Source organism: Prionailurus bengalensis, chromosome B2 (assembly GCF_016509475.1).
Source record: "Prionailurus bengalensis isolate Pbe53 chromosome B2, Fcat_Pben_1.1_paternal_pri, whole genome shotgun sequence".
NCBI classification, from domain to species: domain Eukaryota; kingdom Metazoa; phylum Chordata; class Mammalia; order Carnivora; family Felidae; genus Prionailurus; species Prionailurus bengalensis.
The window spans coordinates 138,797,541-138,822,363 of NC_057349.1; the positions used below are offsets into that span (position 1 = coordinate 138,797,541).

The 24,823-nt window shown below is 37.6% G+C and overlaps 1 protein-coding gene across 1 annotated transcript in view; it reads left to right on the plus strand.

Annotated features, from left to right (window-relative positions):
• OPRM1 (opioid receptor mu 1) overlaps positions 1-24,823 on the plus strand; it is a 41,178-nt gene that overhangs the window by 14,581 nt on the left and 1,774 nt on the right. The gene's annotated exons all lie outside the window — the stretch shown is intronic.

Below are 24,823 nucleotides of genomic sequence, written 5' to 3' on the forward strand. Positions count from 1 at the left end.
TTTCAGCTGGTTTTGTCTTGTTCTTTCATTTGGAATACATTCTTTTGTGTTCTCATTTTGGGCAGCTCTCTTTTTCTCCTTATTAGATGAAACAACTCTCTCTTCAAGTCTTGAAAGAGTGGCCTTGTGTAGGACATGAACCTTATCATTCAACCTTGCCCTGGATTGTGGTTGTTTCTCAGACTTCTTTGATTGTCTAAGTAGCATGATTGGTTTTTGATGGGTCCTAGTTGTTGAGAGTATGCCAAGACCTGTCAGAGTTCCAAAGGTTTGGATCTCAGACAGGGCCTGGTTTTAGGCTAATTGTAAGCCAGATCCTCTGGCACCAGCTTTTAAGATGATAAATAGATGATAGATAGATAGATAGATAGATAGATAGATAGAGATAGAGATAGAGATAATCTTATGTATATATAGATGGGTCTGCAATCATAAACCCTGCTGATTTCTAGACCAGGAAATTTGGAGTTATCCCCTCAGCAACACTGGCAAAAAAATGCATTAGTCACATATATATAAAATCTCATTTCTTGGATGCATCAGGGAGCTGTAGCAAGGTCAAGGGAGGGCTCTAATATGGTATCTCCATGCCCACACCCCCTGGGAGCACTGCTGTAGCATCTGGATATGTGGCAAAGCCTGAAGCCTGGCCAAACCTGAAGCCTGACCCTCAGGCTGAAGCTCCAGGACAAGAAAATAGGCATTTGTCTCATGAAGACTGGGGACATGTTTTAGTCAGCTGTTTGTTCAGTACCTAGGGATGGTAGGCTGCTAAGAACTGTCTCTCTGATTATCTCAGACTCATAAGGCTCAGAAACACAATTCCCACTGGCCAACAGAGCAGGCACTCAAGAGGCCTGCCTTGTGTGGGCTGCACATGTCTATCATCTGTGGCGAGGCTGGCTGTGGTTGTGACATACCAGGACTGGGACAGGACAACCCACAGCTGAGATGCAATGTGAGGTACTTGTATGTCTAGCTATGGTGCATGAGGGGCAAGGCACTCAGCGACAATGGCTGCAGTGTGAGGGAGTGAGGCTCCCACTAGAACTAACAGGCCAGAAGGTGGGTGCAAAAAATGGTACCCACCAGCCCCAGCACCAATAAGGCAGAAGGTGAATGCAAATATGGCACCTGCCAGCACCTCCACCCCCAGAGTGAGTCTCAGCAGGTTCTTGCCTTTCTGGCAGATGCTTTAAGGTTAACATAATGAGTCCCCTGATATGGATTAGTCGCCTTTCAAATTGTTGCTCTTTTTATGGGTCCCCTTGTAGTGGGTCTATGCTGAACCTTTTGAGTGGATTTCTGTTCCTCATAGCCCTATTGTTCTCCTGGAAGTAAGCCCTGTTTGTTTGTGTTTTTTAAAGTTTATTTATTTATTTTGAGAGGGGGGGAGTGCACACAAGCAGGGGAGGGGCAAAGAGAGGGGACAGAGAGAGAATCCCAAGCAGGCATGGGGCTTAAACTCAAAAACCATGAGATCATGACCTGAGCTGAAGTCAAGAGTCTGACACTTGACCAACTGAGCCACCTTGTCGCCCCCAGTCCTGTTTGTTTTTAAGGCCAAACTCTAACTCTTTGGTGGCTCATTTGTCTGATGCAGTTCCCAAGGGTTGGGGTGCCTGATATGTGACAAAAAAAAAACCCTCACTCATCAAGGGACAAGTTCTGTATTATAAGAACCCTCCTGACTATGGTCATTACACCTGGGGTGGAGTTTCTTGCAAGGCCATGTCTCTGCCTCTTGTACCCATATTGATGTAGCCTTTTTATCCTTTTTTGTGTAAACACTGTTCAGCTAGCTTTCAGTTCCTTTTCAGAAGGAAATGTTCCACATATAGCTGTGGGTCTGTTGTGTTTGTGGGAGGAGGTGAGTTCAGGATCCTCCTATACCACTACCTTTAACCCTCATCCCCCCAGAAAATCAGCAATATTCATTACCATCCTTAGCCAGTGATTAGGGAGCAAGTGCTTAGAAAATAGCGTGCTGAAAAATTTCCCTCAATTGGACATGCTTTGTGGTTATCTTAAATCAGTGCAATTTTTTAGGCTCTCTCACAGTATTTTCATCTTCAACTATTTGAAGCTTTCAGGAAAAATTGAAACTGTCATCTGCAAATTCGTATTAACTTCTCAGCAAATACAAAATCTGTCCTCAAAGACACCTATGTCTGCACACCAGCCACTCTGCACCCACCCCCATGCACCCAGATGGTGACTGGCAGCTTCATTTCACTCAACCTCTCATTATGCCCTTTCAGGCACAAAAGCTCACTGGTTGGATTTTTTTTTCTTTTCTTTCTGATTTATGTAACTTGCTCATTTAAAAAAAAAATTGTTTGCTGCAGTTCTCCAAGTTTCCTTTGAAAAATGTTATCTTTTGTGTTTTAGGACCAGGATGGCTAGCTCGATAAAAAAGAGCACTAGTTATGCCAAAGTATTCTGTGGTGTTTGTAACCCCTTGGTTTCTTGTCCATGGTTTTACTCAATGGTTTTTCTAAGGACTCTCTGAAGTCTCTTTTCTGCCTAACTCCACATCTTTAATTTGGTTCCCATCTGTCTCCAAATGACTGAATCTTTGAATAGTTGTGCTCAGATAAAACTTTCTGGCATGTACAGGAATTCTTTAGATTAGCCAGATAGCTGCTGGGTCTAAGTCTGCAAGGAGAGCAAAGTTGAGGAGAGATTTAACTCGGCAATATATAGTCCAGCCAAAAATTCTAAGGTTCCCAGAATCTCTTAAAGGAGAATGAGATCTATATTTTATCAAGGAATCCAGACAGGTTAAAATAAATCATTATTTTTTTCCAATTAACTTATTAACTCATGGAACATCATAACTATTGCATAAGTCCTTGAAATATGCTTAGACACATAGAAGAAGGCCTCCCAGATCATCTATTCCAGTGGTGCTCTATCTTCGTTGCATATCAGAATCACCCGGGAAGCCTTAAAACAAAAATCAAAGCCTAGCTCCACCTAAGGCTATGGTTGATTAAATCACAATCTCTGGGGTTAGTTTTTAGACATAGGAAAGAAGGCCTCTTAATGTGCAGCCAAGATTTAGAGGCACAGATCTGGTTCAACCTATTCACTTCATGGAAGAGGAAATGGAGTCTTACCTGTCCAGGAGGTTTACGAGGTGTGTTCATACGCCTTGCTTCTCTGAACTTTAAGTTGTTTATAGTAAAAGTAGTAAATTAAACCACCTCTCAGAAAAGCTAAAGTTCAGGGTGTTTTCAAAATTTCCCTAAAATTGACCAATTGGCTCTCTTCCTAATAGGCATGGCGAAGCGGGTAGAGTCCTAAGAAGACTCATGTTTGAATCTCTGCCCCTTGCTAGTTAACATTGTCACCCATCTTCCCTAAATCGTACTAGTAAAACTTTACTAGAGAAATAATAACCATATTCAATCTCACATGGATTTTAGGTCCAAATTAGATAAGATAAATGGAAGTGTACATTGAACATTAAAAGTGCTATATAAAAGTAAGGAGTTTTGTTACTTGTTCCCCTCCTACTGAGAATTCATCTTCCCACCCATTAGGCTCATGCCATTAGCATGTAGTGTCTCAGCACTCACCCAATGCTTTGCTTTCTCATAGGTCAGATATATTACCCATTATAATATTTTGAAATGCAGTTTATTACTTAGAATCACAATTTCTGCAGAAGCAAGGCAAGGCACTGCATGGGTGTCACTGTTGTCATTCTCTTGGTTCAAATCAGTTCCTTCCCAACTGGATCATTCCAAAATCATCTCGCTGACTACCAAGATGATGTGAAGAGAGCTCTAAAGACAGAGAAGTGCAACTTACTTGGTTCCTTATTGATAAGTCTTTCCATACTGTCCACTGAATAAATTCAGTGGGTAAAAAAGATGCAAACCAATTATGGGGGAGAAGGGAAATAGCTATTTTGTTACTTAAGTGTTTCACATTTAAGTTGAGGTTACAGTCAGGGCATCTGAAGCAAAATTTAAGTGTAAATGCTGACTGCACGTGATGAAACTCTTTTTAGCCAGCAGCATTGTTTATTTACTTATAATACTGGTGTTCTCAAACACTAGCTTTGGAAATTTAGTCATTTAGATTCCATCTCTGAGAAGACTCCTAGCTTCTTTTATGAGTCTGTGTCACTCACTAATCACAGTAAAATTGGCCAGAAAGGTGGAGCTCTTCATAATGGATGCCTTAATGATGATACAGTGAGTCTGTGTGTCTATCTTTTCTAACACCTTCATGATGGATTTTTTTTTCAGAACTTGCAAAGCAATGTCCATAAATGTCCTAAGGATAGTAAATGGTATAAATAAGCAACCACAGGGTAGGAAATAACTTCCATGGGGCTTAGTGTCTTCCAGAATGAAGATCATTCTAAGTACAAAAGCTGTGGAAAACAAGATCAATGAAAGGGAAGGTCTTCTTTGTTTCTGAACATTTTCCCACTGAAACAGTGGGTTCAGTGCCAACGAGAGGTTGAGCATTTTCTGGGGGAGTATTAAATGTTAATTGAAAAATTCTGCCAGCAGTATGACCTGAACATCAGAAACTGATTGTGCCTGCCAAGAAGAACAGGGGAAATTATTACAGAAATTATAATTTCATACTTATTCAGCCCCCATTGGCTATGAAAAGGCAACCACATGAGTTGAATGAAAATAAGAATGAGTGTGCTTCTGATGCTGCTGTGATCCAAGACCAAAGAAATAAGAGGTCCTATTAAAATCAGTGTAAATTGAGATCCTGAAGTCTGTTCTTCTGAGAACAACAACAACAACAAAAAAGCTTATTTAACTTCTTTGCAAAATAAACGATACACATATCTAAATAATAAAGATTATACCTTACAATTTTAAAGGACTTTAAATTTTTCATTACATTGAGTAATTTGAGTTTCAAAAAATTTTTGTGATCATAGACAGGGAAAAAATTGTTAACTCGACTAATATTGAAGAGGATGAAACTGAGGCTCTGAGCATTTATTTGCTATGCTTATTGGCCACTCACCATGTACAAAGCACTCCCCTTGGGGGTTGTAGATATACCAGTGAGAAAACTGATACAGTGTTCCCTGTCCCCAAATGTACAGTCTGGTAGAGAAGAAAATCAAACGATTTAGCCAGTTGATAAATGCCTAGGATAGGACCATAACAACTAACCTATGATCTTTAACCACACTATCAGGCAAACACTATTCCCAAGCTTTTTAACAATCAATCAGTATAGTTTTTCTTTCTCTATCACCAATCCCAGCAATGGGATAACTCCTGATTTAAGTGTTTATTCACTTTCCAAATTTTTTAAAGGTATTATTTATGTCTCAGAGACAAGACAGAGAAAAGTGAGTGGACAGGGCCCTGGTTAATTTAATAAAACAATGAAAGAGAATCTTATCAACCATAATTTACAACTTTCTCAAAGCGGTTATTATAAACATTTTACAAATAATAAGGATATTGCAGCAGAATAGTAGAGTCCTGAATGAATGGGATATAGGGGAAGAAAAATCTCAAGAATCATTGCTAAGAGATTCATTAGTGTCACTGTACTGTAACCATGGCCATCTTCTTCTGAACATTTTGTAACATGCACACGCACAGGCGACAGAAAACTCAAGCTGGAAGTCAGACAGGAAACTTGTATTCTTTAAAATTACTATCCTTTGTGTGGAATCTAGGATATAAATATCAAAGGAAAAATTGATACCATCTTTTGAAAAGATTATTTCTCTGAACATAAGAGATGTTTCCTGCATACAAATAAATATGTCACATTTCCACAAAAGACATTGTTCCATGAGTCAATGCCACAAAGCATATATTAAAACACATAAACCATACCAACAATCATTTCCACAAGAGTATTATTTTCTCAACAATTTAGAAACTCAAAATAATAGTACATGAACAAATGAAGTAGCATGCCCATCTACACAGACTTGCTTTAATTGCCTTTTAAAATACATTTTATATAAAGTTGTAGGTCTTTTGCACTATCAAATTAATTCTAGTACCGTGACAGAAACCATGCTTTGGTGTGGCTGAGATGTTTTGTTCACACAGTTGTTTGAAGTTAAACTGATGTAAAATATAATATAGCAGTCAGCATTCTAATTAAAATAGATGATGTTATGGAACTTAACAAACCAAAACATTTTGTGGAGAGATAATTGGTCAAAGAAAATAGTTGTGTTTTTTAGAACAATCATTGGTCAGGAAGCATCTTTAACACATTGAAAAAATGTTACAAACATTATTAGTATAAGCAAAACAAAAGTAACACTTTTATAAATATTAACATTTACCAGGGTCTTTTGGAGAATAGTGTCAGCCTCATTAAATTTGAAGCCCATGAGAAGCATAGCCATCATTTTAGCTAACATTTGTTGAAAGTTAATACGTGTTAGACTCCATGTAAAAATCCTTAAATAAACTGGTTTTTTTTTTAATTTCATCATTACACAAACCATCTGAGGAAGGTACTAGTTATATTCCAAGTTTTACAGAAGAGTAAAATAGAACTCAGAAAATTTAAGTAATAAGCCCAATTTGTCCAACTAAAAATTAGAGAGCTAAGATTTGAATCAAGATCTATGTAACCCTGAAACTTAACTTTCAAAACTGTTATGTGTAATTGAATCAAGCCAGTTTGCAAGGCTTCTATCTTCTCTTCTACAGCATACTTCTAAGAATATTCTCTAATTGACAATCTGTTCATGACTTTTCCTTTACTGATTGGCTATACTCCCACTGAAATGAAAATGAATTAAACAGAACACTTGTCTCCTTATAGGTCTAAATCTGGAGTTTTTCCTTAAATTGGACTGTGACATTTTGAACTGAACTTATGTCTTTGAACTAACTGGATCTAGGTCTCTATCTTTCAGCTGAAAGGTAGACTGATTGGTTCTGATTAATAGGATCCATTAATTATTTGTGAAACTGTTAATTACAAAAGCTCAGCCGTCATCTAAAAGTGCAGTCATATAGGGGATAGATCCCCAATAGCATAACTTGATCTGCTGACAAGTGGATGCTAATACTTCGTATCTGATGAACACAACACACTGATCAGGGGAAGGTTTGTATGCCAGACTCAGTGCTGACAGCTATAGGTCAAGCTTGGTTTTGGATCTATTATCTAGCCAAGCACCATGCCATTTTCAGATTTCCATTTACATAAGCAATCCCTTTCTACATTTTTGGAAAAAGGAAGTTTCCAATTTGGAGAAGGTAAGCTCCTTGAGGATGTGACTGTATACTTTTTTTTTCCACTCTTTTATCTTGAAACCAAAAGAGTAAGAAACAGTCATAGAACACAGGACATTGCTGAAATGTTTCAGTCCACTTATTTGATTATACTGTATATTAATGCCAGATTCATTTCAGTCCTCTGTGTTTAAATGTCCTGATTCTGGTTTGTGAAAATTATAACTTTTGTATCATTGCTCCTATGAGAGTTAATGGTTGGTATAAACTTAGAATTCCTAAAAGTAAAATTCTTATAAATATCATTGCCATTGTTTAATTTGGGAGCAAAGATATTTTCTAAGGTTATTTTCCACATTCAAGAAGAGAACCTGAGTCCATGGAATCTGCTTTTTCCTTCTTCCAACTCACTGTCCCAAGGAATCCAAATGGGATATGGGCTAGAATGAGGTAATAATGAATGAGAAACATTGAATCTGGGAGAATTAACTCTAGAAGAATCTGAGAAGAACCCATCTGGAAGAAAAGATAAGCTTTTATTCAGGATTTTGCTAAAAATTCACCTAATTAAATTCAAAGAAAAACATCTTATACCATGCCCTTATCTCCCTGGTGAGCAAAACACCAGATGGAAGGCAAGTTAGCTGGAATTACTGCCGATGAAAGTAGCAAGATATGTCAGTGTTACTCCAGAGAGCCTAAATAAAGTAAACAGAAACCTTCCCTTGTCACTCATGACTCTTACGTGTGACACTTGTTTTTGCTTCTCAAATGGCTTATGGAGCCACTTATGAAACATATGGAACTATATGGTCAACTGATCTTTGACAAAGCAGGAAAGAATATTCAATGGAAAAAAACAGTCTCTTCAACAAATAGTGTTGGGAAAACTGGACAACAACATACAAAAGAATGAAAACTGGACCAATTTCTTATACCATACACAAAAGTAAATTCAAAATGGATGAAAGACCTAAGTGTAATACAGGAAACCATCAAAATCCTAGATGAGAAAGCAGGCAGCAACCTCTTTGACATCAGTCACAGAAACTTCTTACTAGATATGTCTCCAGAGACAAGGGAAACAAAAGCAGAAATAAACTATTGGGACTTCATCAAGATAAAAAGCTTCTGCACAGCAAAGGAAACAATCAACAACACTAAACGGCAACCTTTGGAATGGAAACTGATATTTGCAAATGACATATAAGATAAAGGGTTAGTATCTAAAATCTATAAAGAACTTATCAAGCTCAACACCCAAAAAAAAAACAAACAACCCAGTTAAGACCTGAATGGACATTTTTCCAAAGAAGACATGCAGATGGCTAACAGACACATAAAAAGATGCTCAACATCACTCATCATCAGAGAAATATGAATCAAAACTACAATGAGATATCACCTCACACCTGTCAGAGTGACTAAAATTAACATGTCAGGAAACAGATGTTGGGTAGGATGGGGAGAAAGGGGAATACTCTGACACTGTTGGTGCGAATGCAAACTGGGGCAGCCGCTCTGGAAAACAGTATGGAGGTTCCTCAAAAAGTTAAAGAGTAAAACTACCCTAAGACCCAACAATTGCACTACTAGGTATTTATCCAAAGGAGACAAAAACACAGATTCCAAGGGGCACTTGCACCCCAATGGTTACAGGAGCCCTATCAATAATAGCCAAATTATGGAAGGAACCCAATGTCCATCAACTGAAGAATGGATAAAGAAGATGTAGTATATATTTACAATGGAATATTACTCAGACACCAACAAGAATGAAATCCTGCCATTTGCAACAATGTGGATGGAGCTAGAGTGTATTATGTTAAGTGAAATCAGTCAGTCAGAGAAAGACAAATATCATATGATTTAACTTATATGTGGAATTTAAGAAACAAAACAGACGAACATAGGGGGAGAAAAAGGGAGGTAAAACATAAAACAGAGTCTTAGCTATAGAGAACAAACCAAGGATTGCTGGAGGGGAAATGGGTGGGGGATAGGTTAAATGGGTGATGGGGATTAAGGAGTGCACTTGTTATGATCAGGCTTGAGTGTTGTATATAAGTGATGAATCACAAAATTCTACTACTAAAAATAATATTATTCTATATGTTAACTAACTGGAATTTAAATAAAACTTAAAAAATACATTAAAAAAATTAAAATGTCTTTATTCTAAAAAAGAAAAAATAAATATATTCTATGACAATTAAAGACATGCTTATAATTCTTCAGATGTTCTTTTTCATAATATAAAGTCTCATGTAACTCTTCTCCTAAGATATAAGAAATGTGAAGTGTTTAACTTTGATCACAAAGTTAGAGTATTAAATACAACAAAATATTATCAGAGTTTGTCTCTACATGTTAAGCTTATGATGTTTTGTATTTTACTTTTCATATATTCTCCAGATTTTTTACAATGGATATGCAATGGTATAATGAAGAAAAACACAATATGAAAGTAAAAGAGGAAAAATTTTTAATGTAATAGATGATCTTGAAAAGCAATAAAATATTCATCAGATGGCTTTTTCACTAAAATATAAGTTGAGACATGTTTGAAGTTCTCCCATTAAAAATACAGTTACATACATTAATTTGTGACTAAAAATGTTGATAGTGCCAAATAAGTCTATTCCAAGTTGGAAGACAACTCCATGTCGACTTAACAACTCGTTTCACACCATAAGACGAAAATTTCAAATTTTAAAGACTAATGGGACTTTTTTGCTTTGCCAAATTACTGGTTTATTCATGAATCATTTTTTTTCCTACTAACAAGTGCTATTGAATTCCCCACAGGGGAAAGAAATACCTTCCAAAAAATCTCTCTGCATGAAAATACTTAGAAAAAAAATCTCAATAAACTGCCTTCTTTTTCTTAGAAAAATCCCAGGTCAGCATGATCACTAAGTTATAAAAAATGTATAATGCTTGGATGCAAAACAGTCATCATAAATACACTACTTTACATAAGTGAAGATTGAGAGGAACTAATTGTATTAACTTTATTTCTCCTTCAATTGGTCTTGAAAGATTTTGGACAGCTACTGTCACTGGAATTAATTGAATGCCAAAATATTTAGATATTAGCAGGTTCTATGACACATTAAAAGAGATAGGCAGGGAATGCTCATCAACAGTTTTGACAAACGGAATTTGAAATTAGGTCTTCGTGTATCGTAATTAAATCTCTCAATTGCAAAACTCAGGAGTGGGGCACCTGGGTGCTCTGTCAGGTAAGCAGCCGACTCTTGAGCTCAGTTCAGGTCTTGATCTCAGGGTCATGAGTTCAAGCCCCAATTTGGGTTCCACACGGCATGAAGCCTAAAAAAAAAAAAAAAAAACCCACTCAGGAGCAATGAGAACATTCCTATTTCAACTCCCTACATGATAAATGATTCTTTCCAACATGCTAGACTATTGTTAAACACTGGTAATGTTTATTTCTATAGGATACACACACAAAACCACACACAAAACATCTAAATTATATAGGCATTTTGCTTGCATAGCAACAAAACACCCAGGTATCTCAAATGTATAGTGCTAAGCGTGTCTGTCTTTGACACTGCTCCAAACCTTTTCAAAGTTCTCTTTGAAACAGGGACAGGGGCTCCTAGGTGGCTCAGTCAGTTGAACATCTGACTCTTGATTTTAGCTCAGGTCGTGATCCCAGGGTCATGGGATTGAGCCCCAATTCAGGCTTCACACTGAATATGGAGTCTTCTGAGGATTCTCTCTCTCTCCTTCTGCCCCTCTCCCCCACTTGCTCTCAGTCTCTCTCTCAAATAAAAATAAATAAATTTAATAAAATGGGGACAATAACCATAGTTGTTTCAGCTATCAGTAGGATTTTTGTGAGCATCAGTTTACACAAATGTATGCAGAAACCTTATTGCACTTTATAAAAGTATTTATTATATAGATAGCTTGTATTGCATGGTGTGTGTTATAGCAGTGCCACGTGATAGTGAAGAATATAAACTGTAACAGATGTGGATTTACATCCTGCTTCTGTCACTGTCATTCTTCAGTGGGTTATTTAATCTCCATGAAGCTCTTTTCGATGATCTACCAAAGAAAATGATTATGCCATCCATAAGCCTGTTACAAAGATTGAGTTAGAAAATCCAAGTAAACTGCTCCTGGTAGTGCCCCCTTATCTTCAGTTTCACTTTCCAGAGTTTTGGTTACCAGTCTCTTAACGGAAAACGACCCTTCTGGTGAAAATAACATCAGAAGGTCAATAGGCTAATGCTTCATCACAATGTCTGTCATCATTCATCTCACATTGCCTTATCAAGGGACATTTTATCATCTCATATCATCACAAGAAGGAGGGAGAGCACAGTACAATAGAAAATATTGATGTTTATGGAGACCACACTCACATAACTTTTATTAAAGTATATTGTTATAATTGCTATATTTTATTATTAGCTACTGTTAATCTCTTATTGTGCCTAATTTAGAAACTAAACCTTATCACAGGTATGTATGTATAAGAAAAATCAGTATACACAGGGTTTGGTACCATCTATGGTTTCAGGCATCCTTGGGGACGTATCTCTTGAAGATAAGGGGACTACTGTATAGCAATGCCCAACATAAAAGATTCAATAAATATTGGCTAGGGTTAAAATAATTTAAAATAGCACCCATTACCATCATCATTTAATGTGTTCTCATAGTAATTTTTAGAAGTAATGTAATCACCTCTTTACAATTGTAAAAATTGAAATTCAACCACTTGGCCAAGATCACAAGACACAGTACTCAGACCTGTGTATTCTAATTCTAAACCATATCTTCCTACTAGGCTATGCAGGACTGTTTTACTCTTATCTTGATCACGAAGGTAAATTGGGAGGAAATTTAAAAAATCAAGGTAGTTTTGGTTATTCACTGCTCTGTGGGTTCATAACACTTTAACAGGACTGGCCTTGCTCCTCAAAGTCAACAGTTTCTATGACTTGAGAATTGCCAGGAATGTTCCTACCTTAAAAGGTAAGATTTTTGGTTACTTAATCTCCCAACACTTAACATTTTAATTAAGGAAATACTGGATTTTAAAATCTAAAATATCTCTAGAAGATATTGTAAAGGAACACTATAAATATAAAACATAAGGCTGTAATCGAACAAGAAGGTTTTTTGCTTCAATGACTCCTAGACCTAAGGAACACTACTTGAAGGAATGGAATGCATTATAGGTGAACGAGTTACCAAGGGCCTGGTGAGGATCCAGTCAATGGCTCAATGCATGGTCGTGGGCTCTGAAAGAAGGGAACAGCCCTGAAAAAAGGGGAACCCCCCAGTAGCATCTGCTACAGGCAGACAATGAGTGAATACATTTGCCACGATTCCAGTGGTGCAGGCAGCTGTTGTGGCTGCAATGCCCTCTAAGTGGCCTGTGCCCATCTGTGGACATCACTGGAAAATTCCTAATGCTCCTTCAATTGCTGATTGCTGTTGGCCCGCTGGTGCTGGTACAATCTCCTGAGCCAAGTAAGCTCTACTATCAATGCTCACCAGCTGATAGCCACAGGGAATACACCTGGAGCCAAAGACAATTAAACTTATTAAGCTCGCTGCAATGAGAACACCACAGGAATTTTAGTGTCTGGTGATTTAGGATAGGCTTCAAGGAAGCAGAGGTCTATTTGCATAGGGTGCTATCTCAAAGCAAGAGTAATTTGATGCGTGAGCATCAGTGATTTTTTATCTAGGACACAGAATTCACAAAGTAGGGCTGGAGTCATCACTGAATAAGAGGCAGCCATCACTTAATGTTAACCAGGAGAGGGAAATGTTTAGCATTTTTATGGCTGTGGGTGATTTGGATTTTATCTCTGTTCAGGCGTAGTTATAGAGTGGATTGTTTTTGTCTTGTTGCATCACGGCCATGAAGAGTTCTCCTATGTTGATATTCTATAGAGCTATGTTCCACAAAAAAACACCACAGCCTGGCTGTCAGCAACTTGGCTAACTCCCTGAAAGCTCCCTGGGGCTTTTTCCCTCAGATTCCTCAGCCTCACTACCATTAGGCACCACCCCCTGCTCTCCTCTGGCAATAGGGGAAGGATAAAAATGGGGATCAATACGGCGTGGTAAGAGCACATAGGAGGAGAAGATATGATTTGTTTCTGTTGGGGATGATGAGAATCCCTTAAGAATACGAGATGAACAGGAATGTCATATTTAAAGAGATATATAGATGTGGGCATTTGGGTCAGGAGAATTCATCACGTTGCTTGGGCGAGCAGACAGTAGGGTAGACGAGGAGCATGGTCTCTGGACTCCAGAAGCTTACGGACCAAGAAACAACACAGGTAATTCTAGCATAATCACCACATATGTTACACAGCACTAAGATTTCATGCACGAGCATGCGCAAGGTTGAAATGTACTCTCAAATTCATTAATAGCACGAGATTTCCCTTTATTGACTACTCAAATACTTGTTGAGAGTAAATATTATACAATGTTTCATTTCCAGATTTGAGAACAAGCACAGCACTCCACTCTCATCCCCCAAACTCTAGACCAACTTTCAGAAATTATTTTTTAACTAACATAATTTTGAGCAATAAATCAATGAATAGCCAGATATAAATCTGTGAAAATTAGAGAGGAGTTCTTGATAGGCCATGTGGATGTTTAAAGGGACCCATTAAATGCCATGCCTACTTTCCATGAGAATGTTTGAGCCAACCGAGAGAGAAGATGTCATGATTCCGTGAATGGAGAAAATACATCAGCATGATTAGGATAAGTACTTTGCTGGTAGGTATGCCTTAGATATGTAGTACTAACAGTTTCCTCATTCTAACCCCAGAATGAAATACACTAACCCACCTATTTGTAGTCCTGGACCACCAGTGACCTCCCTATAAGGAAATCAACCTCTTTAATATTTAGAATGTGAAGTAGCTGGATATGACATGAACAGGAATGCCAACTTTTAACTTCCCTTATGGTGTGTGTGTGTGTGTGTGTGTGTGTGCACGCACGCACACATGCATGTTTTTCACAAAGGCCTCTTTTACTGCATTTCAGACACTATTAAAAATTGTCTCTGAAATTTCCTTTCAATAGTTTAAAATGTTTTTTAGAATGTATTATTATTATTTTTTAATTATCATTATTTTTAGAGAGAGAGTGTGAGCCGGAGTGGGGCAGAGAAAGAGAGAGAGAGAATCCTAAGCAGGCTCCATGCTCAGCACAGAGCCTGATGTGGGGCTCGACCCCACACCTTGGTATCATGACCTGAGCTGAAATCAAGAGTTGAATGCTCAACCAACGGAGCCATCCGGGCACCCCAGAATGTATTTTTAAATTAAAGAAAACAATGATGCATCTTAATGTAAAAATAAATAATACAGGGAAGTACAAAGAAGAAAATAAAAAATAAATTGGAACCCAACTTCCTGGAGATAGCATTTTGGCCGATATCCTTCCAAACAGCTCATACATGAGAAGAGTAACATTTATTAACGCTGCTACATTCTTGTTATTGCACTAAGCAATTTATGAAATTTAAGAGAAATTGTCATCTTTCATCACCAGGATGAAATTATGTTCAGGGATTTCTTTGACAAAGATTAAGTGTATTTTTTTAAGTAACCAAATAAAATAAGCATCTTTGATTGCCTACTGTGGGCTGGAGGGAAGAGTACCAAGACTCAAACTCTGACTCTGAGGAACTTTTTGTTTGTTAAGGGGGAAGGAACACAGAGTAGTAAACAGACATGGGGTCATCCCAGTTCTGTCCCTCACTGGTTTTACAACCTTGCGTTAGCCTGCTTATCACTGAGCCTTAGTTTGCTCATCTGCAAAAAGGGAAAGATAAAGTGCCTGTTCCATCATGAAGGACAGAGTTTGAATTGGACTCACTGGTGATAATTCACTGTAGCTCGATTTTAGCCTCAGTTCCCTAGTCACACCCTAGAGCTATTCTCCATCAAGAACTCTGAAATCTCCCCTTTAAGGACCCCCTACTCCTTTCAGACTAATAATACCTCCTCATTCTCTAGACCCTGAATCTGGTGCTCCCTCAAAACTGACCATCCCCATCCATCATTCTAACCACTTGTTTTGCAAACTACAAATCTCAAATGAGCACCCAACACCGCCAACCAAATGTTTCTTTGCTGAATTTGCTCTCCTGCTCTCCTCCCTGGCAGATCCCCACCTTCCTTGCTCCATCACCTTCATTCATTGATGCCCAGACTTTTACTTCGTTCACTCATTTAACAAATATTTATTGTGTGCCTACACGGTAGAATTGAAGGCAGTGAAAATGGATTGTTTTTTTTCCAGCAGCTTTGCTGAAACAAAAAACAGAAATGGACACCAGGAAATGAAAAATGAGGTCAAGAGAAGGATTTCACTGGAAAAAATATAAGCAAGCAAAAAAGGTCTTCAATGAGACTGCAGACCTTTTCTGTATCTGTCCCCCTACTTTTAGTCCTGCTGCTAGTAATAATCAAGAAGAGACCATGTGTGCTATGAGTCCCATCTCCTTTCAGTTTCTCAAGGACATTGCTGCCACCAGTGCCCTCTATTTCCTCTGATTCATCAGATTCCCAATGCTAGTGTTTCTATCAGCACACACACGCTCACTGATATATACCAGATATATGATATATACCAGATCAAGGTTTTAAAAAAAAAACCTTTCTTGGGGCACCTGAGTGGCTCAGTCGGTTAAGCGTCTGACTTCAGCTCAGGTCATGATCTCACAGTTCATGAGTTCGAGCCCCACATCAGGCTCTGTGTTGAAAGTCCAGAACCTGGAACTTGCTTCAGATTCTGTGTCTCCCTCTCTTTCTGCCCCTTCCCTGCTCACACTCTCTCAACAATAAATAAATGTTTAAAACAAAATTTTTTAAGTAAAAATTAAAAAACCCTTTCTTGACTCACATTCCCTCTGTTCTGCATAACACAACATCTCAAAAGCATTCTATACCCTCCTTCCCCCTTGCTCCCCTTTGCTTTTTAACTCTTAACCAAATTATCTCCCAACCCCACCACTCCACGGCACTGGTCAAGACTGTTAATAATGTGTATTTTGCTAAAGCCCATAAACATATCCCTGTCCTCATCTTACTTAATCTCTGCAGCATTCCATGACTTTGACCACTACAGACTTCATGACACTCTTTATTTTCTTGGTTTCCTTAACCCCAGCTCTGGGTTTCTTCTCTAAACTGGGGCTATTCAAGGGCACCTGGGTGGCTCAGTTGGTTAAGTGTCCAACTTCAGCTCAGGTCATGATCTCACAGTCCATGAGTTCGAGCCCCGTATCGGGCTCTGTGCTGACAGCTCAGAGCCTGGAGCCTGCTTCAGATTCTGTGTCTCCCTCTCTCTCTGCCCCTCCCCTGCTCATGCTTTGTCTCTGTCTCAAAAATAAATGAAAACGTTAAAAAAAAATTTAAACTGTGGCTATTCATTACCTTCCATCTTTATCAGGACTTTAACCTGGGCCCTTTTTTCTTCCCTATACGTACTTTCTTCTTAAGCTTTATATATTATATATTATATACCTTAGTAATTAAGTCTTATTGATCCTTCTTCCCAATTATCTCAATTCACCATTTGTTACATCTTTTTAAATGATGTTACTAATTATTTTGCTGTTGTTGATTGTGGTGATGGTGGTGGTAGTAGTGGTTAGGGGGTAAGAAAGAATAAATACTTTGGGGGATATATTGCATTTGAGAAGCCAATAGCAGGTGGAGATGTCCAAAAGAGAGCTGCAAAGGCAGTCATAGAACTTGAGAGAGAGGTTGTGGATCAGCTAGGATTATGAGAAAGTAAAGCAAAAGACATGAACTCAGCTCTTCTTTTAAAAATATGATTCTGCTACAATATTCAATATAATGAGAAAATGTCTCAAGATTTCCAAGATGTTCCCAGCATGGCCATTTTTGAGAGGAAGATTAAGAAGCTTTGCATACCTACCATATTTTAGCTAGATAGTAAGTCAAATATTGCTGGGGCAAACTACTTTGCAATGTTATCAGCAATGCACTCCCAGAAACGTACATGACCCACATCACAGTACAGAAAGCACATTATAATTCTAGGTGGAGCCTAAAGAAATGGAGGGGGAAAAAATCTCAAAATTTGTACATTTCTCTGCTTCAGGGTCTCTTATCATAAAACAAGGTGATCAGACAGCGTGGTTTTGAAAGCCCCTCTCAGTTCCTACTTATCATTACATGACCTTTTTGACCAAAGTCCTCTTTAATATGACAGTGATTTGGCAAGGAAAAAAGAATATTCCCTCTTCATTTTTACTTTAAAAACTTCTGGTTCCCAAAAAACGTTTGGCTTATCTTACTACAATAAATAAAATAACCCAAGCCCTTCTTTCCATATTTAATTCCATTCAACAAGCATTTACTGGTCCCCATTTTGTGCTGAGTTCTGTGCTAAATGGACAATTTTCTCTATTTTTATTTCTTTTATCTTTTCCATTTGTGTTATCTTTCATATTTTACTTATATTGAGTGATTGTATGCGCATCAACACCAAAAGGGTAAAGGAAGCCTTATATTCATTCTTTCATTAAGTACAATAGGTAATAATTTCATAGGCAGACTATGCCTCCTAAAAATTTATAATCTTTAGCATATGCTTGAGCTTCTTCAGAAAGCAATTTTCTAATATTGACGGTGGTAGAATTGTTTTATCATATTTTGAAGTTGTATCCTTTTTTGTTCCTTCATTATTAAATAAATGCCTAGGGATATATTATTATTTGAAGTTAGTGATAATGTACAACTCGATTATTTTTTGTGTACAAAACTGTCAGATTCTAAAATAGAAGAAATTTCTTTTTCTCTTAGAACTTCCAAATTTGAAATCTAAGATATTTCTAAGTTCTCAAAACCAGGTCTCTAAAATAAAAGTGAAACATTGTTTCTATGAACCAAAAGGCTTTACTCTGAGGTAGATATTCTCATGGTATATTTGAAGTCCGTTAGTCTATAGAGATGAGATTTTCTTATAAACAAAAATATAAAGTTATAGACAAGAATATTTCAACCAGCAATGGTGGTTAAACACATCAGAAGATTTAGCATAGTAATATTTTTCTATGATACATAAATATTATTTATCACAGAATATAGGTATTAAGTAGGCAAAATATTTTTTTTTCATATAAGCTTTGGATGAAATAAATGCTATCCATGTCCTGAAGTAAAATTTTCAGGAATGAAATAAAGCAGTAAGTAAGCCCTTCCAAAAGGCATAATCCAAAAAAATGATTAACCAAAGTCTCTTAGCCAGAATGGAAGCCTCTCATTTTTTTTTCCTCTAATCAGAGGTCATGTTCTCACTCCATCGTCCACCTCAGTTCCATTTCGGAAAGGAGAATTTGAAAAGCCTTACAAAATGCATACAATAAAATAAGAGAAATAAAGATGAAAATAGGCAAAGAGGAAACCGAAAGAGAATGAAGTGATGAGACCATCAGTAAAGTTGATAAGATAGAAAGGTATGCGATTTTAATGTCATTAGGATTCTACGCAATTATTAATAGGAAATGCAGATTTTACTTTGATTTTTCCAAGCCACAAATGCAAAAAAAATATATAATCACTTATTCATTTCACATTTTCTATTTAAAAGATTCATCAACTCAATCTACTTCAAGAGAGCAGATTTTTCCCTCGCTGTGTGTGAAAGATATTTTTCTCATGAATTGTCATTAATGGGAGATGGAGGAGGAATAAAGTAAGAATAAAAAGAGAGAACAAAAAACGAAGTGGGGTGTGGATAAAGAGAGAGCAACACTCAGCCAAAAAGATTCTGATTGTCCTCACATTCTGGTGACAAGGAGACGGAAAGAGCCAATTAACCTCTGGAAGGAGGTGCCTCTGTGTTTATTTCCTGTAAGCCTCTCTCTGTCTTGTCTTGTGAGTCAGACTGGCAAGCAATACTCACGTTCTTGTCCACAGGACTCAGAGGTCTGAGGTTACTACTCTCTCCTTTTTCTAGTATAAGCTTATTGGAAATTTGGTCATTGACCACACAAAACCATTTTGAAATAAATATAAGTGAAATATTTTAAAACATTCTATAACAAAGTGAGGAAACCCCCTGTTCCCTCTTTCCCTAACCTAGTGGAGAATATAACAGAAAATAACAAATGAGTATACGGTTTCTTTCTATGTTAATACCTAATGAGAGTATTATCACTGGCTTTGGTTTTGGTTCTTGTTTTACATCTCTCTCTCTCTCTCTCTCTCTCTCTCTCTCTCTCCCTTCCTGCCTCTCTGTCTCTCTCACACACACATACACACACATGCTTGCCAGAAATACAAGAATGAAATGGACAATAAATGAGAATTTTAAGTAGGTAGTCATATGACCATTTTTGTTCATGCATGTAATAATTCATTTTCTCTATTAAAAGTGTGAATTTCTTTTTTTTTAATTTTTTAATGTTTATTTTTGAGAGAGACACAGAGTGTGAGCAGGGGAGTGGCAGAGAGAGAGAGACACAGAATCCAAAGCAGGCTCCAGGCTTTGAGCTGTCAGGAAAGAGCCCTATGCAGGGCTCAAATTCACAAGATGGAGAACATAACCTGAGCCGAAGTCGGAGGCTTAACCGACGGAGCCACCCAGGTGCCCCTAAAAGTGTTAATTTCTTTTTTTAATTATTATTTATTCATTTTGAGAGACACAGACACAGCATGAGTAGGGGAGGGGCAGAGAGATGGGGGGGAGAGAGAGAAAGAGAGAGAGAGAGAGAGAGAGAGAGAGAGAGAATCCCAGCAGGCTCCATGCTACCAGCATGGCTCAAACCCACAAAGCAGTGGGATCATGACCTGAGCCAAAACCAAGAGGCAGAGGCTTAACCGACTAAGCCACCCAGGTGCTCCAAAAGCATGAATTTCTTTACGTGAGGTAGACAGAAAAGTCATGGCAGATGCTAGAGAAGTATCTTTCCAAGCACAGTGCTAGAAAGGGCTCATTGAGTCTTTACTGGGTTAGAGATCTTTCTACTTCGCTGGTATTAGCAAACGGGAAAAAGAGTGAGAAAAACTCCATTTGGTAAAAACACGAAAGAACAGCAAATTAGCCCAAAAAGAGGTGAAGGCTCTGTTGTGAACCCCCAGAAAAAGTAGTAGAGCAATATGAAGGGTGACATGTTAGACAGCTGACAAACTGGATTCTAAAATATGCTCTTCCTCTTTTCAAGCTTCCTTGGCCATTCTTTTTCTGGCTAGAGACAAGGCCATCATGATTCAATAATTAACTCTAAATAAAAGAATAACAAAAGGTTTGCAAAGCCCATTTATACAAGCAATTTATTCTGCGTGGCTTCATTTAACACCTGTTGGTCACAATCAATGGTGTTTTGGCAAGTAGTAATAGTTGCAAAAATGACATCAAGAATGGGTCTGAAGATGAATAAGTATTCTTTTATAACCACAAAGAAAGGAAGAGCATTGACAAACAAAAAGTGTGTACGAAATATGGGAGAATATTTGAGCTGCCAATGAAATGGGCTTCATAATGCCTCTTCCCCAACACAGCATCTAAATATGGGTCAAACATTGAAGGTCCTGAGAATACAGTTTCTTAAAAAAAATAATAATTGCATGGTAATACATTTGGATTTTAATAAGCTACTCAATCACCTAGAACAGTTTTAAAGAAATACATACCAGGAAAGATTTAGTGGGATAATTATTAAAAAAATAAATAAATAAAGCTTGAGCCTCTGCCTAGAGAAAAAGCCCCAGTTCAGTGGGCAGAGTAAGGCTGGTCAAGGTCACGAAGGCCCTATAATCCAGGTGAGACACTCCAAGGACATGCCATGTATCCCTCCAGTTGTTGCCCATTTTGTCACCAAACTCGTTCATGGCACAGTAAGAAGGAACAGGTACAAAGGATGGAAAGAGGCTTGCATATTAATATCTAGGAGCTCTACTCAGATCCACTCAGGTGAACCAAGCAGCAGAGATGGTCCTTCCTTCAGCTCACCTCTTTGGTAGGTTTGCAAACTCTGGTTTGTATACTCCTATAATTCGTGGGGTGACTCTGATTGTTCGTGTAACTTTTCTGGGGCAACATTCATACCACTGCATCAGAGCAGAACAGAATGATCAGCTCGTGTTTGCTAGACTGAAGGACCCCTTTTCTGATCAGACTGTCCCTTTAGAGTAAAGCCTTTAGAGATACATTGGAGGCAAACTGGAATTCTGAAACCTTTGGTCTTGTATAATTCTCTTACATATATTTAGGAAATTGCAAAACCCTCATTTATATTTGCTGTGACTCAAAGTGTGAGTAACTGCGGTAAGAACACTGGCTATCTTTAGAGGAAGACTCTTTGGATAAATTGAGAAAATTCAAACAGCATTGTTCCTGTAAAATGCCATTTGAAACAGCTTTTGTAGACATCCACTTTTTCTTTTGTGATGTAGGACCCTAACCTAATTTTGTTACACAAACATCTCTTTCTGGGGGAGGAACATCTTTTTAACTGAAATAAACACACATTAATAAGTACCTAGTGCTATAATGAGCCTGAAGGAAAGGTTAGAGGTATGTTGAGTCATAAAACTGACAGTAAAGAACCTGAATATTCAACATGATACACTCTTAAAGATAAGATGTGAAATGGAAGGTCGGCTGGGTGGGAAGTGACTAATGCAGTGGCGTGTGCCTTTGTATCGTGCATGTCTGGAATCAGTGATGGAGCTAGCAAGGGTTTTGTCTGCTTTGCGGGAGAAATTTCTTTTTATAAACGTCAAAAAAATTTTTTTAATTTTTTAAAATTTTTTATTTGAGAAGGGCAGAGACAGCATGAGGGGGAGGGAGGGAGAGTGAGAATCCCCAGCAGGGTCCACACCCTCAGCTCAGACCCCAACACGGGGCTCAAACCCATGTGACCATGAGATCATGACCTGAGCTGAAACCAAGAGTTGGACGCTTAACCAACTGTGTCACTCAGGTGCCCCATATAAGTATCAAAAATCTTTAAACCTCTTGAGCATCTAAGTCACTTATTCTGAAATCCTAAGTTGTAGTTTTGATTTTATTTGTTTGCTGTTGGAGTTTGGAGGATCTTGTCTAAATTACCTTTTTTATGTTTGCCACATTTAGAGTCCTCACTAAAATCAAATTGGTTTACTTCTTCAAGTTAAATGGCTTTCTCTACCTTTTCCTTTTGAAATCTTTTAAAGGAATAAAACTTCTAAAGCAACTCAAAAGGCCCCAAGTCTGACTCTCCTGCATTAATGCAACGTCTGCGATTATAACAGACAAGATCGAGTATCAGAATTTTAGAGCTCGAAGAAACAATTCAGCCCTGTTGACCATAAGAGGTTCATGAAATCCTCCATTATAACTACAGCTTCCTGGTGCTTCTTGAAAACCAAAAAAAAAAAAAACCTTTCCTGAACACTGAATTAAGGCCCTAAGAAATGGGTCCATAATACTCTAGCCTCCAACCAACAATTATCTTGGTCTGAGTTAGCTTCTTAATCATGTGACTGAAAAATGTACACAGGCTGAAGTTTAAAGAGAATGTATTGCACCAAGTAAACAAAAAGTACAAGGCTTCAGGTATAGGTTCCTGTCTTACTCTCCCAAATTCACATCCTCTGTGTTGGATCCACTTTCAAGTAGGTTCTTCCAACAACTACACACCCTACATTCTCTCAGGTTTAATTATTTTAAAATATTATATTATTTCTCCAGAAGTCCCCCCAAAATCTTATTGGCTCTGTCTGAAACATGAGACTATATCTGAACATTCACCATGGCCCCGATCACTTTACATCGTGGTGCCCTGAACTAGTAATAGAGCAAATTGCAAAGCACACAGACTAAGAGTGGAAAAGGAGTGGTTCCCCGAGTGAAACTGAGGTACTGTTCCTAAGGTTAAGGTAAATAGATGTGGAATGTCAAATACATCTGGCAATTTGACAATACTTTTGCAGGATATCCTTCTACCATCAGATATAATTTATTAGTGCTGTCAACATACCTACTTATCTCTTCTAATTTCTGTGACCTTGAAGACATATAAAACTCCTAAAGTACTTACAAAGGGAAAGAAAAACCTATGTCCATGCAAAGTCCTAATGTTCATAACAGCTAATTCTCAGTATCCAAAAACGAGATGCAACTCAATTCCCACTAATAGATGAATGATAAACAAGTTTGGCATAGCCATACTACAATATCCACATCCATACTCAATACTAATAATAATCACCATACTCAGTAATAAAAAAGAATGCATTATTGATCCATGCAACAAAATGTGGATGCATCTCAAAATAATTGTGCAGAGCAGAAGAAGCTAAACAAAAAAAGGGTACCTACCGAATGATTCTATTTACATAAAATTCTAGAAAATGAAAACTAATCTAGAATAACGGAAAGCAGATCAAGATCAATGATTGCCTAGGGCTGGGGTTCAAGGGAAGAAACTAAGATGGAAAGATTAAGAGCTGCACAAGGAAACTTCTGAGGGTGATTGATAGGTTTATTATCTTGATCAAGAGTTGGCATTTTTTGCTGTAAAAGGCAAGATAGTAAATATTTTAGACTTTGCAGGCCATATGGTCTCTGTCACAACTACTCAACTCTGCCATTGCATTATCAAAACAGCTATAGATAAGAAGTAATTAAATGAATGGGAGTGTGCTCCAGCAAAACAGGCAGCAGCCAGACCCAGTCTGCAGGCTATAGTTCACCAATTCCTGATCTTGATTAAGATGACTGTTTCACAAATGTGTACATATGTCAAAAGTTATCAAATTGTACACTTGAATTATATTCCATTTATTGTATGTCAATGATGCCTCAATAAAGCTATTAAAAAATAAAAAAAAAACAGCTTTACTTTCCTCATGTTGGATTGGATAAAATCCTACCTCCCCACCATGGCACAGAAATCCCTCCATGAACTGGCCTCTATATGCCCAACCTATCAGATTTATTGCCATTCATTCTCTGGTAGGATTTTATCCTGTGGCAGTGCTAAAACTCACATGTCATGCCTTTGTTTAGGTGTTCTACCTATCTAGAATGACCTACTCTTACCAACTGTAAGATTATACTTACACATTTACAATTCCAGGATGCCTTCCTTCCTCCCTTACCTTAACCCTTCTATTCCCTTTGTTTCTTTTTTGTGCCACCATAATAGTCGTGTGTGTGTGTGTGTGTGTGTGTGTGTGTGTGTGTATGGACATATGGACATACATACGTATAAACACACTTGCACTAATACACTGACATATATACATACACATTCCTGCATGATTACATTTTTCCATAATTTTAACTATATATACTGAAATTTTTCTCATAGAGTTAAAATGAATTATTCATTTTATATCCATTTCATGAGTATCGATATACTTGGATACGTGACTGAGACCTCCCTGTGTCTATTACATCTATCACAGTGCCTGGAACACGTTAAAAAAAAAAAAAGCTAATAAATCAGCAAGCAGCTATTATAACCATTTTACAGATTATAAAACTGATAGGCAAAGAAACTATGTATTTAGCTCATAGGCACATGGTTATAAATAGTATTAGTATTAGAAAGAGAGCTC